At 38.3% G+C, this 18,463-nt stretch overlaps 1 protein-coding gene across 1 annotated transcript in view; it reads left to right on the plus strand.

Annotated features, from left to right (window-relative positions):
* The first annotated feature begins 811 nt into the window (after positions 1–811).
* Positions 812–18,463, plus strand: part of LOC124292160 — a 28,276-nt gene continuing 10,624 nt past the window's right edge. The window contains exon 1 of the mRNA XM_046729209.1: positions 812–1,016. The gene's annotated coding sequence lies outside the window, so the exon portion shown is untranslated. The remainder of the gene's footprint in view (positions 1,017–18,463) is intronic.

Here is an 18,463-nt window from a genome sequence, read left to right on the forward strand (position 1 = left end):
AACCTGGGTCTTCGGCATGATGAGCGAACGCTATAACCACTAGGCTACCCCATCGCCAAAACCAGGATTGGTCATCGCTACCTGGACAATACGCTTGACACAAATGTGCCCTATACGAGGACAACCTCATGGATCAGTGAATAAGCTTGGTACAAATGTGCCCTATACGAGGACAGCCTCGACATGGATCAGTGAATAAGCTTGGTACAAATGTGCCCTATACGAGGACAGCCGCATGGATCAGTAAATAAGCGTGGTACAAATGTGCCCTACACGAGGACCTACAGGAGCGTCAAGGTAGCATGATATTTGTTTGTCCCTCAACACCAACTTTTTTATGCCGTCATGCTTCACACGACCTTATTTTGACATCCTGAGAGACTAAGACTGACAACCTTTTTATGAATTAAACACTACGTCGACAATCTTCTTAGACAATCGGTATGGGCTTTTTACATGACGTGGGACCAGCATCTTTCTGAGTTTGATAATGTATGGACGCCCGTCATGGCATGTGCGTTTATGGTAGTGTGGGAATATCTTTCTGAAAGGTTGTGCTTAAGACAACGCATTGGGTATTATTAAGACCACATTATATGTACAGTACTTACTAACACGTTTCACAAGATCCGATAGGGACATGTTTCTTTTTCCCCTACGAGGATTAAATCACGCGTGTGACTACTTTCTACTCATGCTACCACTGATGCGTCCAGCAAAGCCGTAATTAACTATTGACTCTGCAACTGTTATGTTGCTGGGTGCACGGCAATAGAAACAAACACGTATGATGTTATATTTCTGACGATATCGACCAACACTTTGGGGACAAAGTGGGGGAACATTGGTGCTGGGATGCTGTCAGAGGGCGCTCACAACGATCTGTTATGACAAAAAGGATGACTTGACTTGACTAGTGTTAGTGTTGCGAATATCCCTTCTCGAGATGTCACCGACGATGGCGGCTGTGCTGTACCTGTATATCCTGGTCGTGTACACACGTCTCATAGCAGGCGGTAAGTTGACGACTTCCTACATTTACCAACGAAAGGTTTTATTAACATGTGTTATTCGTTTATTTGTGTCATTCTGAAGGATTCACATTTGTATACTTTTATTCAAAACTCAACAAATTAGAGTTATTACCAAAGCACACCAAATGTGAAAGTTACGTTTTTTGGATTTCTCCGTATATGACTTGTCTAAAGAGACATGACAGTTTTATATCACAGACAGTGATACTCCTAAGACGTTAACCGCCGTGATATAGCTGGAATATTGTTAAAAGCGGCGTAAAACTGAACTCACTCACTCTAAGACGTTAAAGTTGTATAATTGCCGAGAAAAAGAACATGCATGGTTCACGAAATACGATGAAAGATTTGATGATGTCACAGCACAGTATCGCTGGAGGAGCCAACAAATGTCAAGAAACTGTTACAATATGTATGGTGCCCTATAATTGCCATCGCGGGGCGCGTAAAAAAAGAACTACGGCGTCGCATAAAAAAGACGACGTCTTGCGCGACGTCGCTTTGTAAAATATATTTTGGCTACAAAAATAACGGGCGACGTCGCCCATGACGTAATTCTATTTTTACGCGCCACGCGATGGCAATTATAGTACACCATAAATATGAGAAGGGCATTCAATACATCCTCAAATGTGAGCTGTATTGGTATCAGTAGTATTTCAAGGAAAAACCAATATGCATAGCAGTCGACAATTTCACTACCAGGCAGTGTCGGAGCGTCGGAGCGTTTATCTGACAACTCTGCGTAACGTACTGGCTGTAAACAAAATATATTTGATAGTAATAAATAACAATAATGATGTGTCCATCTATAACTCCACACTAGGTATGCTCATAGCGCTAACAGTGAATATCACAGTACATTATTACCCCGAATAACCCAGGCTGCCTGTTAGGTGCTAGAAGGTTATAGTTGCATGACTTATTCCACCGGGTACCCATTTTCTGCTGGGTGAACAGAGGCAATTTTGAACAAACTCACTTGCCTAAGGTGAGACCACATGTATGACATGTGCTTCGTTGTGGGCAGGACTGAAGTTCTAGAAACTCCCAGGAGTTAAGTTGCTAATCATGGTCACCCTGACTCACCCATACAAGGGCTCTCCGTGCTCAACGTTGCTTAAATCAACTGAATTGTGACCTAAGCTCTAATCACGGGACCACACACCACTACGCAATCTACCGGTGATTTAGTTATATTTATGACGGATGGCCAAGCTCGTGTTTGAGCTCTTGCAGAAACATTACATATCCACAACGAATTATCCAGGATCAAGTACCGTTTGGCGGGAGTTCATTGATTGCGTCGGCTGTGACTGTAAACCTGACCTTATGACGACCAGACCGATCTGAATTGAGAACGGCATCGTGAGGTCCCGTTGGTGAATTCCTACTGTAAGAGATGGTAGCCACTCTTCCTGCTGTCCTCATTCCCACAGAACGTGGTTGTAACTTTATGGGTCGCAGAATACACCAGAGAGACCTTGATGTATTGTAGCAACCCCTCCATCAATAATGGAACACAATACCTGAACGTTGAATTCACAGTCTGATACAGTCAATGAGGAGGAGGGTTAAGGATGCTATTCCTGCCACCGGAGGTTACACCAGATATTGATGAGTTCTTGAGGATATATGGCATAATCATGAAAATGACCGCACTTGTTAATGTCACACGAACATAATTATCAACACTACAAAATGAGCCATGTTTTTGCCATGTTTGTTTCCATGAATATGCTACTACAGTTTTCTTGTGTCTCGATTTGCCATTAGTTTATTATCTGAGGGTCAGTGTAACCAGATAGTAAGTTAAATTTAGGTTCAAATAGATTCCATTAGCTTTGGTTCATGGTAACATATGTTTATAACAACAAGTCCTTGTCTTTTTCGACGGGATGCGGAGAAAACGGACCCCAGCGAAAACGAACCCGAGAAAAATCGAGAAAACGGCCACCGCGCTCGAGAGAACGGCCTCCGAACCTAGAGAAAAAGGCCACCATAGTTGCACCAAGATCAAAGGATATATATATATTCTAAATAATAGACATTTACTTCATTGTGGTTAAACGTTTGAAGATTGATTGGTTGTTTCGATATCCATAGCGGTTAAACGTTTGAAGATTGATTGGTTGTTTCGATATCCATAGCGGTTAAACGTTTGAAGATTGATTGGTTGTTTCGATATCCATACCGGTTAAACGTTTGAAGATTGATTGGTTGTTTCGATATCCATAGTTATGATGAACAAACCATTTGATTGATTGTAGATTTTACAGGTAAGATTATTTCATAATAGAGAGAAAAAAAGATAATAAGGCAGTGTTTATATTGAAGAAAGGAGAGTAGAATATTTAATTACATCAAATGTGAATAAAGAAAGCTCTTTTAACTAATTCCAACTTTTGGTCTTGTAGTTCTGCCATAATCCCTAGTATGGTGATCTACCTTCAGTTGTAGGCAATCTATATCCTGTTTTCAAATTGTATTGTCATCTATAGTTTAAATGTTTTATGTTTAATGAATTTAAATTTGTATCACGAGTCACCATGAGTCAGGTCAAAATATCCAATCACCCCGCTACTATCTGTCTACTGACTGACGTGAAAGTGAGAAAACAGGTTGACAAAAGAATTAATTGATCATCTTATCTAATACTTTTACTGACAACCACTGAGTAATGATAACATCTCGTGTTTATTCAATAATTGTTGACGGGTGAAGGCGCAAGCCCGAAATAGTCCTTTCCGGTCGGCTGCCGCTTTCCGGTCGGCTGTTTAAAGAGGTCTTGACATATACGCTTGGTCCTGATCAGCCGGTTCAGGCTCATAACGCCGACCTTTCGACCAAACTTTACGGTTGAGTGAAATATAAAGGTCGACGTCCTGAGACTAGTTTCATTTTGCCAATTAATAATGGGTTACGAGGACAATGCAGGATCAAAAAGCTGTTAGAGGAGGATAATCCGGATTATGCGGATGAGAGCGCACCTAATGAGAAGATGACAACAGATGACAGATTTTAGCATTTTTAATAAATACATCGTAAATTCATATAGCATACATTTTTTCACAGATTTTAACGGACAGTGTTCCTTGTTCAAGCTGGTGACAGATGTCATCCAGTCGTCGCTCCAAATCCCTGTATTTCCTCTTCTTGGACGGACGCTTCTGGCCAGCAGCATACTGGACCAGCTCGTTTTCGGTGTTGGTCTGTTCTCGTGACAGGAACGACACAATCTCGAAAATGTTTGGATGAGCCTTGCCGACGTATTTCTTCAGGCGGGAATGCCACCATTCTAGGTGGTTGTTTGTTCTTGGCCCATCTGAGTAGTGGTGGTTCCATTGCGTCGTGTGCAGATCTCCCTCCACCCAGAAGTTGGTCATGTAGTCTCCGAGTTGTCGGCAGCGGCTATCATCTGGCATCGTTGCCAAGGTATCCAGCCACAGATCCTCTACCTGAAAAAGAAAAGATACATTAATTAATGTTACTGAATATACAGGACAAAATAAAACCGTTATTACACAACCTTTTGGGGTGGAGCTAACTATTTGTTTTAAAATAACTGACCTCCTGTGCTGGCACCAAAGGCGAGACGGCACATCATTATTAACAATTTGGGTCCAACAAAGAAACAAAGAATCATTAACCATTTGTTTCCAAACCTTTCCATTTATTAAGCATCTTACTGAAACACTGTTATAAAATTCGACAAAACTGTGGCAATCACGGAATAATATTTATACATATATAAGAATTTAAACTCTTACCTTAATATCACTCGTGACAGTTTGGTGATTGTGTTCATCTTTCACCATGGTGACGATGTCATTCGTTGTTGATGCTGTGCATTTGCAGTCTTTTGCAGTACATATCCAAGATTTCCAGTCTCGTTTTCTCTTGCTGACTCTGTACGTGAACCCGCCAACAACCAAGTAACGACTGCCGCGAGCTGCTAAGTGTTATTGTAAACTTTTCAATCAATTGGAAGTGACATGTGCGACGAGTTCACCTTATCCAAACATCTAGAGTAGATTATCCGCAACCCTAATTAAGCCTAATCAGAACCTAACCTTCAAAGGCAACCGCAGGTCGGCGTCCTGGGACTAGTGGAAAATCGAAAGGTCGGCGTCCTGAGACGACACCGATCAGCCAGCCGGCGGCCACTTATATCTCTTTAAGAAAAACATGAAATACTATTATTTGATAGATAGAGTTCTTATTTATTCTGTTTATCCCTTTATTACATCTATAGTAGTATAGGAAGTGGAGCGAAAAACGAGCATAGGTGCACCCTGCCTAGGAGCTCCAAACAATCCAGTTCGGCTCCCAGCGCCTACAAATATAAGGTGGTGGACTACATTTCTGGGTTGGACCACTTTTCGTCCTCCATTGCCAGCGGCCACAGAAGACAAAAAGGTAGCCATGCACAGAGGTACACCCTGTCTACAGGAGCCTCCAATTCGGTTTCCACAACCCACGAAAGTAGCCACACACAGGCCGCCGATGGAAGTGCGATCCAATTAGAGATAGACAGGTACATAGGTATAGAACAATGCCAGGAACCAAGCTATCGCGCGAAGCCCATGTCGAGATTCGATCTGGTCGTTTGTCCATTCGGGAGGCGAAGAGGAAGTACCACATATCGCAAGCCCGATACACGCGAATCCGGGGATACAGTAGGGGATCGCGATTTCTTCTGGAACCTCGAGAGGGAGAAATCACTCCTAGGCAGGGTGCACCTGTGCCCATTTTTCGCTCCACTCCCCATACTACTCGTATCATCATAATCATTATCAATAACAACAAACGAGCATTCTGCGGCAAACAGTGTAATACATAAATACAACTTGTAGATAAACAACCTAAAACTTAGCTATTTCTATGTTATCATTGTTGTTGCCTTCTTATTCTGTTATTGATTTAGAGATGATTAAAAAAAATATAATACATGTAGTTTTCTGTTATATATAATGGCCGTTTTCTCTTGGCCAAGAGGCCGTTTTCTCTAGCAACGGTGGCCTCTTTCTCGAGGGCGGTGGCCGTTTTCTGGAATTATGTTTTGGCCGTTTTCGCTGGGGTCCGTTTTCACTATAACCCTTTTTCGACAGCATGTAATATCTTAGATGGTAAAATGGCACCTATTTCGTTGCATGCATCGGAAAGATGGAGCCTTAAGTATCATGAATGTATTAAAACGGTGCAAACATCCTCACAGCAAAAATAACTGAGTTTCCGTTCTTGCGGAAACCTAATGGATACTGGGTAATGTAGGTTTCCGCTAGGTTTCAGTATCCGGAAACAGACAATGCGAGTTTCCGCATAGTTTACAAAACTGAAACTAACAAATCTAGGTTTCCGTCAAGTTTCTACAACTGAAACTATCATTATGCGTTTCCATTTAGTTTCAGTTCGCTGAAACATTCATAGCAAAATGGCTTAGTTTACGCTATTGCGGAAACCTATTTGCTACTGGGTAATGTAGGTTTCCGCTAGGTTTCTGTTGGTTTCAGCTTAGATGAAATGGCAAACTTAGTATAGCTTTGTGCTGTTCCATTGGGGGACTATATTTACTTACTGTTACATTTGCAAGATAATTTCTATATATAGAATCCTTCTAGGGTCCATGCAGGAAGGAAAAGTACTGTACGTGCCGTAGTCCCTAGTATATTGATCAACCTTCAGGTGTTAGCAACCTATAGCCCATTTTTATACTCTACCGTTATAGTGTTTATGGCTACATGCCAGTTTTTAGTGTACATTTGTGATAGACTAGTTATTTTACTGTCCTTCAAAGACAGGTAAGAAATAAGTTTGTTTTTATTTCATGTACACATTTACAAATTTAGAGTTACGACTTTCATAGTCACGATATGGCTGCCGATGTGACTTTGTAACTCACTCACTACCATTCTGCATAACTTGTGAATGTACCATTTATTATATTTTACACGAAAAACAACAAACACAGTAACACAGTCACTGTTATGATTCATCTGTTTCATTATTTTGAATAGCTCACATTTCAACAGAACTCAACAATGTATGTGTGTGTGTGTATGGCCACATCAAAAGGGAATCTCCAACATTGGAGAACACAAATTCTGTATGAATATGCAAATACAAATATGTTAAAACCCTACAACATTTTATGAATATGATGAAATGATGTCTACTAGTGCAGGCATAACATATTTGCTGTGGTATTTATTAAACAGATTTCAAATTAACATTCAAATGTTTATTGTATGAAAGGTCATGGGCCCATATACATATACATGAAGTGTACATTTGAAGCTGCCTCAATGTATCTTAACATATACACACTAACAATCTCACATAAAAAGACTTGGCAACTTGCTGACAATCATGAAGCTTCTGTTGCACTCATAGTGAGCAGACAGCAATCCTCTGATCTGGTACATATGAAGCAGAGCCTGAGTTGAGACATTTGTTTTGCCACACAGAGAAAGGGGAAATATAACCAAGTTGATTACAACAAAGCTTGAACCAGTCCACAACCGCAAACAGATGGTGTATGCTCTACTTAAGATCTGTGGGTGAATATGAAGAGTCCTGGTTGATGTCTGGCACAACATCGTTGCCATCCTCATCATCCCACACAGACTCTGCATCATCCTGCAAATGCAATACATACAATGCTTAGTAAAACTACAAAAGCAGCCAAAGTAACACATTGATACATATTCAAAAACATGCACAGTGGTACATCTGATCACAATGAAATTATAAAATTAGAACGACTAATTTGTAGATGTAACCAAAGATTTTTTCACAATCACAAAGGAAAGATCTGTAGTATACATGTATATTGTATCTTCCATTGGACATGTCACTTATTTGATTGATTGGTACCAGAAAATACTAGCCAACCCAGTATTCTGAAGCAAATTGTGGTAATATTTATTACTGTTACTGTACTCATATTCAAGGTAACATCTACTACCAAATCGCCAATTGAAATCTAAGCATAGGTAAAACGGTACATACATATTTTAAATAGATACGAATCCTGTTCAAACACCGAATGTAACACCTGATTATATATGTGATCTTATTCAAATTGAAATGACCAACTCAACTGAGAAAAGCATACAAAACCTAACATTTCCCATGAATGAAAAATCGTGGGTATTTCTTAGTTTTATCAACCCTCTAAGGAAACATTCACAGCAATATAATAACATAAAATATCATTTTTTAATGTAACCTTTACTTTAATTTAAAAACTGTAAAATGTGTAACACAACTTATTCACTTTCAGTTACAGTTACAACATATCTGATATACAATAATTAAATATATTTATTATTGATATATGATGGAAAGCAAAGGGACAGATCAAACTGAAGTCGTTAAGTGAAACCTATGAAGTGAAGTATCTTTGACGACTAACCTGATGAGAAACTGCCGTCCATTCCAGACGGATTCCTTGTTTCCTTGAAACGTCTTTTTCTTGGAACTGAAAAACATATCAACTTATGATTACACTGGAATCCACGCACTGTTACATTTGATTGATTTTTTTTTTTACAAAGATAAAGAAATTTATTCTATGTATCTATTTAGTGTTTACTTGTTTTTGACTAAATGCTGATGAATAAAAAATATTGTTTTAAGATTTCCTTTAATGAAATTAGGAGCATGGTATGGTGTAACTATAAATGATTACCAAGCCAAGCCTCTTGTCAATCTCCAACAAGTCAGTGGATCCACAATACGTATCTGTAAATCAAATAATTGAAACAATGATTCTTTTAGAAGTGTTATACGTGACTTGTGTCAATGCATTGTAAGGCTAAGAGGTTTAATAATTGATTACACAAATTATTACACAAAGCTATGACTGTAAAGTATATGTAATAATTGTTTTAATGGTTATAAAATGATAAAAAAGATGAACTGGTATAATTGGATCAATACCGCCTTATAGCTGGAATATTGCTGAGTGCGGCGTAATACTAAACTCACTCACTTAGATATGTTGAGCTGACATTACATATAAACTAGTAATATATACTGCAAAATTAGATAAGTAAACTGATAATACATGGGAATAGTATACGTAGATCTAGGTGTAGAACTGAAAAGAATGAACATGATATAAGCGTATCTAATACACTTGCATGTTTTGAGCTCAATAGGTAAATTACTTACATGATGAAGTTTTACGTCCAGCAGAAATATTTTCGTATATTGCCTACTCCTGACAGAGTTTTGAAAAATCACCTATTTGCCACTAACACAAGTTCTCATGAGTAGGACTCATGAAGCTCGATCTGGGTGCCGTTCCACTAACCGATCTTAGCCCTACGCCAATCGTAAACCCATAAAATCCCAATCTTAGCGTGACGTTACGATCGGCATACCGTTCCACTAACCCATCTACCTAAGTCAATCGTAAAGTTAAGATTCAAAGTCTAAGTTGCTCATGACCAACTTAGGATAGCTAAAATCAATCGTAGATAAACCAAAATGGTGGCTTTCCTATTCTATGTGAAAAATAAGAGCGAGCATTTCACCGTGAGCGTCCCCTAAAATCCCCCATGAAATGAATTTGTATATTTCTGTGATGTAAACAAACACTGCATTGAAGCCTTACAAATGTCAGGCCAGTCTGACCACTGTCGTCATGGGAACACAACCGAGCGAGTCCGTGTAACACATTTGTATTGTACAACAATATTGCAAAGTCATGGTTAAGAATAGGGACAGCCGTGAAGTGAACAATGTTCTGAAGCAAAAAGATACAAATATGTTTGATTTCACTGCGCATATTTGGTGGGGGGTTCTAAAGGCAGACCGCGTGTTATTCAGGCACATATTAAAAGCTCTGACACAACTGACATTTTTAAAGTCCAGACTTACAATCTGTTCTCAGTTTATTACCTCGGCAGTAAATGCTCTCGTGTCAATTATCTGTACATGGCGCTTTGAGCATGCCCCAGGATGTGGAATAGGCGCACTATAAATATGCATTATTATAATTATATTATGCCTCATACCCAGCGTTCACACGCACTTGCACCTGAAACCAAGGTGCTCACTACCGTAATATTTTGCTCCAGCCTTTTTCTTCACGTTTACGCTTGGTTGGAAAAATACCAATGAAGGCCCAGGTTAGAATATTGAACTTCAGTAACCCATGCTTGTCGTAAGAGGCCACTAACGGGATCGGGTGGTCAGGCTCGCTGACTTGGTTGACACATGTCATCGGTTCCCAACTGCGCAGATCGATGCTCATGCTGTTGATCACTGGATTGTCTGGTCCAGACTCGATTATTTATAGCTAAGATACATAGCGTTAACTAACATGAACGCTCATGTTAGTGAACGCTATGCATCTTAGTTAGATTATTTACAGACCGCCGCCATATAGCTGGACTATTGCTGAGTGCGGCGTAAATCTATACTCACTCACTCATTCAGTTGGTTCGTAAACTACTTCCATCATTTGCTAGACTATGCAAAGGGAGATAACTCGTGCCTCGCATTCCTCTATCTCTCGCACGAAAGAGTCTCGATCTAAGTTTGGATCGGATCGTAAGATCGGGACCGGCTACAATCGGCCTAAAATCGGTTAGTGGAACGGGTGTAACTTTTAGCTACGACGAATGTAAAATTGGCGTAACTTGCTAAGATTGATCTTAGATAAGATCGGTTAGTGGAACGGCACCCAGGACTTTTAAAGTAACGTGAATATGTTTTCAGATTTATTCACTGTTAATTATCTCTAGGCCTACATGTTAATGCTTGACACTGAGGAGGAGCAATTAGTGCCCATTATGCGATGAAAAGACCCTTAAGCCCATAACAGCCCACTGTTGTCACTTTGGGTACTCACATTCAATCTGCTCATTTCCATCTTACACGGTCTCATTTGATGTCGGCAATGAAAACAAATAAAACAATGGCGACCGGATCACGTCCACGCGAGACTACCTAAATCATTATAAAAACACACAGCTGACATTTTAGGTGTATAGTGTATGTTTATTTTGTTGTATAACGCGGAAAGATATTGTCAAACTGTAATGTTAGATTTAGATTAAAAAACAACAACAAAGTGTTTCCCGTGGGTCTTTGCGAGACGCCATTTTCATAGCCGCCTCAGTTTCCCTGAAAGCACTGGAAGAGAGAATTCGGTACCAGGAAAAGAAAGATGGAAATGGCTGTGAAAAACTCGCAGTACCACAACCCTGTCAGGTAAGACCAATTTATTTTGTTGTCAAATAACGTTTTATGAATTATTTACTTTACGTACAGAAATCCGGATTGGTAAACAAGCTAATCTATCGAATTGATTTAAACATATTTTTATTCATGAAGATTAATTGGGATTGGTGAACAAGCATTACTGCTTATGTTAACACCGCTCCCATGCAACATATAATACAACATGAAAATGGAGGATTAGACGTCATCGTTACTGACCATTGCATAAATATAATATTTTTAAAATGTATAAATATATACAGATTACATGAAATACAACTATTCTCTAAGTAGTCATAAGTTAAAGAGTTACAGTTGTGTGTGTCTCACAAGCCATTGTAGAAATATAAATCAATCATGAGAAGGTTGTTGAGTAAATATAATTATTTTCCTGAGAAAATTTAAAGCGTTGTGTCTTGGTGATATAATCGTGGACGGATTAAACTATTTTCTGGTTTACACAGGGAGTAAGTTCTCTGTTTCCCTTAAGAATGGTATCCAGGTTATAACCGGTAGTGTACAAATACATATTAAGTCTTATCCGAGTATAGTTACGGCAAGTGAGGAAATAGTGTAGGGCGTTTTCACTCTGATGTCCACAAGAACAACAAGGGCTGTCTTTTTAATGTCTGTTATACTTATCGGCGTTTAGGTCGCTACATCCGAGCCTGAGGCGACAGTGAACGATTTGGCAAAAACGAGTGCCATAATTAAGGTCAAAGTAAATCTTATTTTCAGTTTTTGTAATTAGGTTTATTAATTCTGTGAGATTACATGACGCTTTTGAAATTTGGTAGGGCATTCCATAAATTTATTGTCGAATCTATCGAATTACAGCCACTGGCCAGGTATTCGTCACTATGCATTATTCGACTTACATGTTAATTTGGTGCAGCTAGATATATGTCTTGAATTTAATATCCGTTTGATATTGTTTATATTTTGCACATGGGTCATGAATTATCTCAGCTACAAAGACATAATTTCCGTTTTATTTTAAATTCAGTGCGTGTCATGGTTATGGCAATTTTTAACATGGCGGTCTATGGGGAAAGAATACGAAATGTTGTATATATGTTGCTCATGTAACTACAATGCGGAAAATTATGTATCTGTGACCAAGATGATTTCCTAACGACCTGCAAAATTTGACAACCAAATATTGAAAACTGAATTAATGAAAATTACACAGCTACACTAAAATAGCATGCAAGTCTATGAGAATTTTGCCGACTGACGTATATTTAAGTCCCATGACTGTATAAACAGTTTTGCTCGAACTATTTTCAAAGGTTGGTGAAGTAAAATAAGTGTCTATCTAAAAATATACTACAATTTTGAAAAATACAGCAAATAGATTATATATTAATGGATTTGTTTTATTCATTTAGGCTGTTGTGAGGAAACATGTGTCACGACTACTCCTGGAGGAAATGATCACCCTCTCTTACTGAAGGTATGTGTTTATGGTACTACGAAACATAGACATAATTTCACTTTGAATATTTTATTATTATGCTTCCCTAGATACATTTTCACAAAATGAACCATACTAAAGTTGCATTTGCAAATGGATTTGAATAACCGTTAACTTAATCATGATTTCAAATTGGACCAAATATATCTTAACTTCACACCTGTATGAAATTGCAGTCAAACTGACCCCTTGATTTTACAATACCGTAATTACTCCAAGGTTATGTCACATGAGATAACTAAACTTCATTCATCAGGATGTTTATGTCAGGCCGTTCAGTTACTGATTGCATAACCTAAAGTGATAAATCTGTAGTTTGCTTGTTGGTATAAATGTCGCTGCAATTGTTTGGTGTTTTTTTTAAAACTCGAATGAATGAATGGGGAAATGCAAAAAACAGTAACGTGTTATTGTTTATTTTTTTCAGCAAAGCTGATGATGAGTGTGGAGACTTTATAAAGAATGACCAAAGATGGTCAACAGGAACATGTGAAGGTAATTTTGACCTATCTGTAGTGACTTTCATTATAAATAGTAAATAATTTCCAATAATGTAGAGACAAGGTTTATGGATGTCAACTCCTTTATTATGTGAAAACATGTTTCAGAGTTGACATCCGTAAACATTCATGTCTTGTATTATTCACTTCTAAATACACCTCAAAGACTTAATGGTGTAAACATACAGTCGTGAGTGACGAAGATGACGTCAATTAGTTGCATTCCGCCCCCTTTGTCTGGGAGTCCAGCAAGCTTAGGGCATACACGACGACACTGGACTTGGAAAGAATCTACACCTCCACTGCTCTCGTCAAGGCCAACATGAGGACGAGGATGAGGCATCCAACCAAAGTAACAGAGGGATCTCCGCCCAGGGATGCCCCTTATTGGGCTAACTGACCATCTCTTGCAATTTAATTGAATTTATTTTCAATTTCATAATGTAATTTTTATTTTATTTTATTTTTGTATTGTAAGCTCTATGTTGTGTTATTGTATGATGTATATCATAGTGGATGTTTGGAGATAGTGTGTGGCTGAATGCCAAATGTCCGATGCAGCTATGTTTTATTACTGTGTTAAGTTGTATGTTATTGTTATTTTTCACCATTAGCATGATTTTAGAAATAAATTTCATATCTAACATGCTATTTCAAGATAATAAGTGAATGAAAGTTTAACTGATGAACAATTACTACTTTGTTATAAATGATATATGATTTCTTAAACTGGACTGAGTTATGCCAAAATGTTTTGCCCTATTTAGTGCTATATTACTAGTTATATGTATGATCTTTATTTGCCTTAAATGCTAATTCATATTCATGTTGAGAAAATAAAAAAATGAATCTTATTATACATTCTGTTTTTCTTTAAGTAAATGTCATGATAATAACAAATTGCTTATATTGTTTTTAACAAGAGTTTATGATATGAATAAAGAAGAATGTTTACATTTAGCTCTTTGAAACGCATATGAAAACCTGTGAACCTGAAATTGAAACCGGTAACTGAAACTATGCGGAAACTATGTCGGATTGTTGGTAACTGAAACTCTGCGGAAACCTGTTGGAGTCTTAATAACTGAAACCTTGCGGAAACCTGATGGATTCAAAGTTAACTTTCAATTCAAGCTGTCTTTATTACAGAAGTGTAGGCCATCGGCCCATAACTACATAGGTTACATTTACATGGCAAAACATGGTGTGTACAGTATAGATTGATAATTTTAACATCTTAGATACATTGCATGATAGATAAAGCTAGCTAAGTTATTTATAAGTTTACAATCTGATGATGACATGAGGAGTTTGAATTTGGCTTTACTTGGATTGATACAATAGGTTTTAGGTAAATGGTTCAAGCGGAGCTGTTGGAATTTGGAACACACGAGGAGAAGATGGTATTCATCCTCAATATAACCTTCATCGCACTGTAAACATAATCTATCATTTCTATCTATATTATAATACCTTCCAGTTTCTATACGTAACTGATGTGAAAAACATCTAAACTGAGCGAGTGCTACTCTAAACTTTTTAATGTTAATCACATTTAAATACAATTCCCTGGACAATGATATTTTGAAGTAAGAATAAAACATAGATTTGCTGCCATTTTGAAGTGAACTATACCAATTCTGTTCATGAATACATTTAAGTCGACTCACAAATTCAGATAAAAACGAGGTAGGAGAAATAACAGATTGCTGTTCCCAAACAAAACCAAAACCCAAACTGTACAGCAGATCTCGACACTTCGACGCCCAATTAACTTTATTATGATCTAAAGCCATTAACATCATATGATAACATTTTTGGGATGACGAGAATCAGACATACTCAATAATTTTAACCAATACTTTATTACCCTTTTATATGCTAGGATATATAGGGGATACCGCCCACATTCACCACGAGCTATATTATTAGTTGTAGAGATCTTAACGCCTAAAAACCGTTTGCAAGCCAATGTGTGCACAGATTCAACATAATCATTCTGACAGAATCCCCAGACCTCGGCACCATACAGCAGAATAGGAGCTATTTTCATATCAAATATCTTAAAGTATAATTCATGAGATATATTACCAAGCTTACTTATATTTTTAAGAACACCAAATAAAGCCTTTTTACCTTGCAAAGCTGCATTAGAACAATGACTAGACCAAGACAAGCCCCTTGTGAATGTTATACCTAGATACTTATATGAAGTTACCGCTTCCAACTTCCTTCCATTATAAAACCAACTTTCTCTTTTTGATAAAATACCACCTTTCTGAAAAACGACAACTTTTGTCTTATCCAAATTGACCTCAAGACCGTATTCTATACAAAACTTTTCTAAAACATCGATGCGCTTCTGTAGCCCTCCAATAGTATCAGATATAAGTGCGATGTCATCCGCAAAAAGAAGAATAAATATTTGAATAACATCAGGATGTAATTGAATACCTGGACCTGAACTTCGTTCTACCTCAACAGCCAACTCGTTGATAAAAATCGAAAACAACAGAGGGCTAAGGACACAGCCCTGACGAACACCACGTGAACAAGGGAAAAATCCTGACAACACATTATTAAATTTTACGCTAGCCTTAACGGATGAATAGATGGACTGTATAGAGTTAACCATTTTGGGGGAAACACCTCTAGATTTCAAAACTGACCATAATTTCAAACGACTTACACTGTCGAATGCCTTAGCAAAATCCACGAACACACAATAAAGTTTAACCTTTTGCTTACTAAGGTACCTCTGGATAATAGACTGGAGGGTAAAGATATTATCAATGGTGGAGTAATCATGACGGAAACCAGCCTGTGACTCTGCAATTTTACCATATGCTTCACACCAATACGTTAACCTCCTGTTTAGTATAGACACATAAAGCTTGCTAAATACACTAAGAAGAGAAATACCTCTATAGTTAGATGGAGAGTGTATATCACCTTTCTTATATAAAGGAACAATGACAGCCTCCGACCATGATTCTGGAAAGTAAGCATGTTCAAACATGACATTGAAAAGCACTGTAAGATATGGTACCAGAATGTCTGTTGTATATTTGAAAATTCAGGAATTAATAAATCAGTACCTGAGGATTTGCCACACTTCAGTCCTTCAATGGCGGTTAAAATTTCCTCTTGTGTTATAGGAGAGTCTAAAATGGAGCGTGTCATATCATCACAATTTTCAGAGTCAGTTTCGTTGTTAACATTGGCGTCTTCAGTAGTGACATCCTCTGATATAAAAAGGTTTTTGAAATGATCAGCCCATTCAACAATGGTTATATTAGGAACACGAATATAAGCAGTATAGGACAGCCCTTTTAATGTAGACCAAAATGATTTACTGTCATGGAGATATGTTGAAATTTTATTGCTCACAAGTTCATAATAAGTAGAGATGTGTATGCATTCCGGGCTTTAATATAATTATTTAGATGAACATCATTTTTGCGACGACGAAATACTTTAAGAAGTCGTTCCCTTTGTGATCTATGGAATCTACATTCCGCATCAAACCATGGTTCGGGTTGTATGAGTCTAATCTTGTTATGGCGCTTCATACTACCGGCTGCTTCACATACCGCTTCTGTAAACTGAGTGACAACCTCATCAATGTCTTCAACGAGTAGTGTACATTTCTCAAATATGTCAACAACAGCAGGTAACAACAAGGTCTCCCTGAACTGTTGGAGATACTCTATGTCCCATACATAGCGGTCCGTCACACGTATTGCACGTGCTCCTTCAGCTCTGTCGTCGGTGGCAGGATCACGTGACTGAAATGAGCACGTTAACGGTAGATGGCATGACTCGGCTCGTGAAACAACTTCAAAATGTTTACAATATGGAAATAGGCTATTAGATACAATAATATAATCGATTACACTAGATCCACTCTGATTAATTAACGTAAAGTCGCCGATACTGGAATCTGCACCACAACGGCCGTTTAGGATGGACATATATTAAGAGAAGCACACATATTTACCAGAACACGACCAGCACTGTTGATAATATTATCACACGATGACCTTTCAATGTTCACACTATCCTTCAACGACGACATATCCTCATCCCCTAAAATATCAGAGATATCATTATCGATGACATCGGATAGTGTTCCCGTTCGAGCATTCAAGTCGCCACCAACAATCACATGCACATCTTTATTTATAGATCCGAGTACTTCAACAAGTGAGTTATAGAATAGTGTGATACCACACTTAATCTGTTTGTGTGTATACCAGGTAGAGCCACTTGGATTTACATATACGCTGGCATATAGGACGTCTTTATCCAGTGAAAAGGCGGTCTTGTCAAATAACAAGAATACAGCATTCTCTGTGATTTTAGAAGTTTTCACATAAATATTAAGTGACTTTTTCACAAGAACAGTTATACCTCCTGACGGTCTTCCTCTTATAGCTGTTTTAAGAGCGTTGATATTGTAAGATATGTGTTTATGGAAAATATGGTCATAATCATAATCAACAGTCCATGTTTCTGGATGTCCGATATTATCTGAGTCAGCGATGTAGTCGGTAAAGCATGTATCTGAAAGTTTATTGAGGAAACAAGAGATATTCCAAAAAAGAAATTGTTTGCTTAAGCACAACGTCGTAGGGTTGTGTAGCTGGGCGTGACCACACCCCTATGTACTTGTGGAAGGTGTGTTTACATGAGGAGTTTCCGCTGCACTGGAGCTAGATGTGCCTGCGTTCGAGGTGTCCGTGTTCTCCGTTACTATCAGCTCGCCGTTCCTGAAGTAGCCACGTTTGTTCTGTGCTCGTAGATCTTGAAGTATTATCGTCTGTCTGTGAGTCAGGTCACTGGCGATCCCATAGCCTTTACTCCTCAGTCTGTTCCGTGGTCCGAGAGAACGTATTTTACAGTCCGAGGTAAAGAATTTGATTATGATTGGCCTGCTACGTTTACCTTCTGGTGACCGACGTCCGATCCTAGGAGCTTCAGCAATTTCCTGTGGAGACAGCCGGACACTGTCCGAGTTCAAACAATCATTCAGAATCTCACATGACAAGGCTCTCAAATCACTGCGAACTTCTTCAGGTTTTTCGGACACACCATATAGCAAAACGTTATTCCGCCTACTATATTGTTCTAATTTTTCAACTTCACTTTGCAAGTCTGTCACATCACTCTGACCAGAGCCACTCTGGCGAGAAGAATTACACTCAAGTTTGTCC

The sequence above is a fragment of the Haliotis rubra genome, unplaced genomic scaffold (genome assembly GCF_003918875.1).
Source record: "Haliotis rubra isolate DU_JTF1 unplaced genomic scaffold, ASM391887v1 Scf51, whole genome shotgun sequence".
NCBI classification, from domain to species: Eukaryota; Metazoa; Mollusca; class Gastropoda; order Lepetellida; family Haliotidae; genus Haliotis; species Haliotis rubra.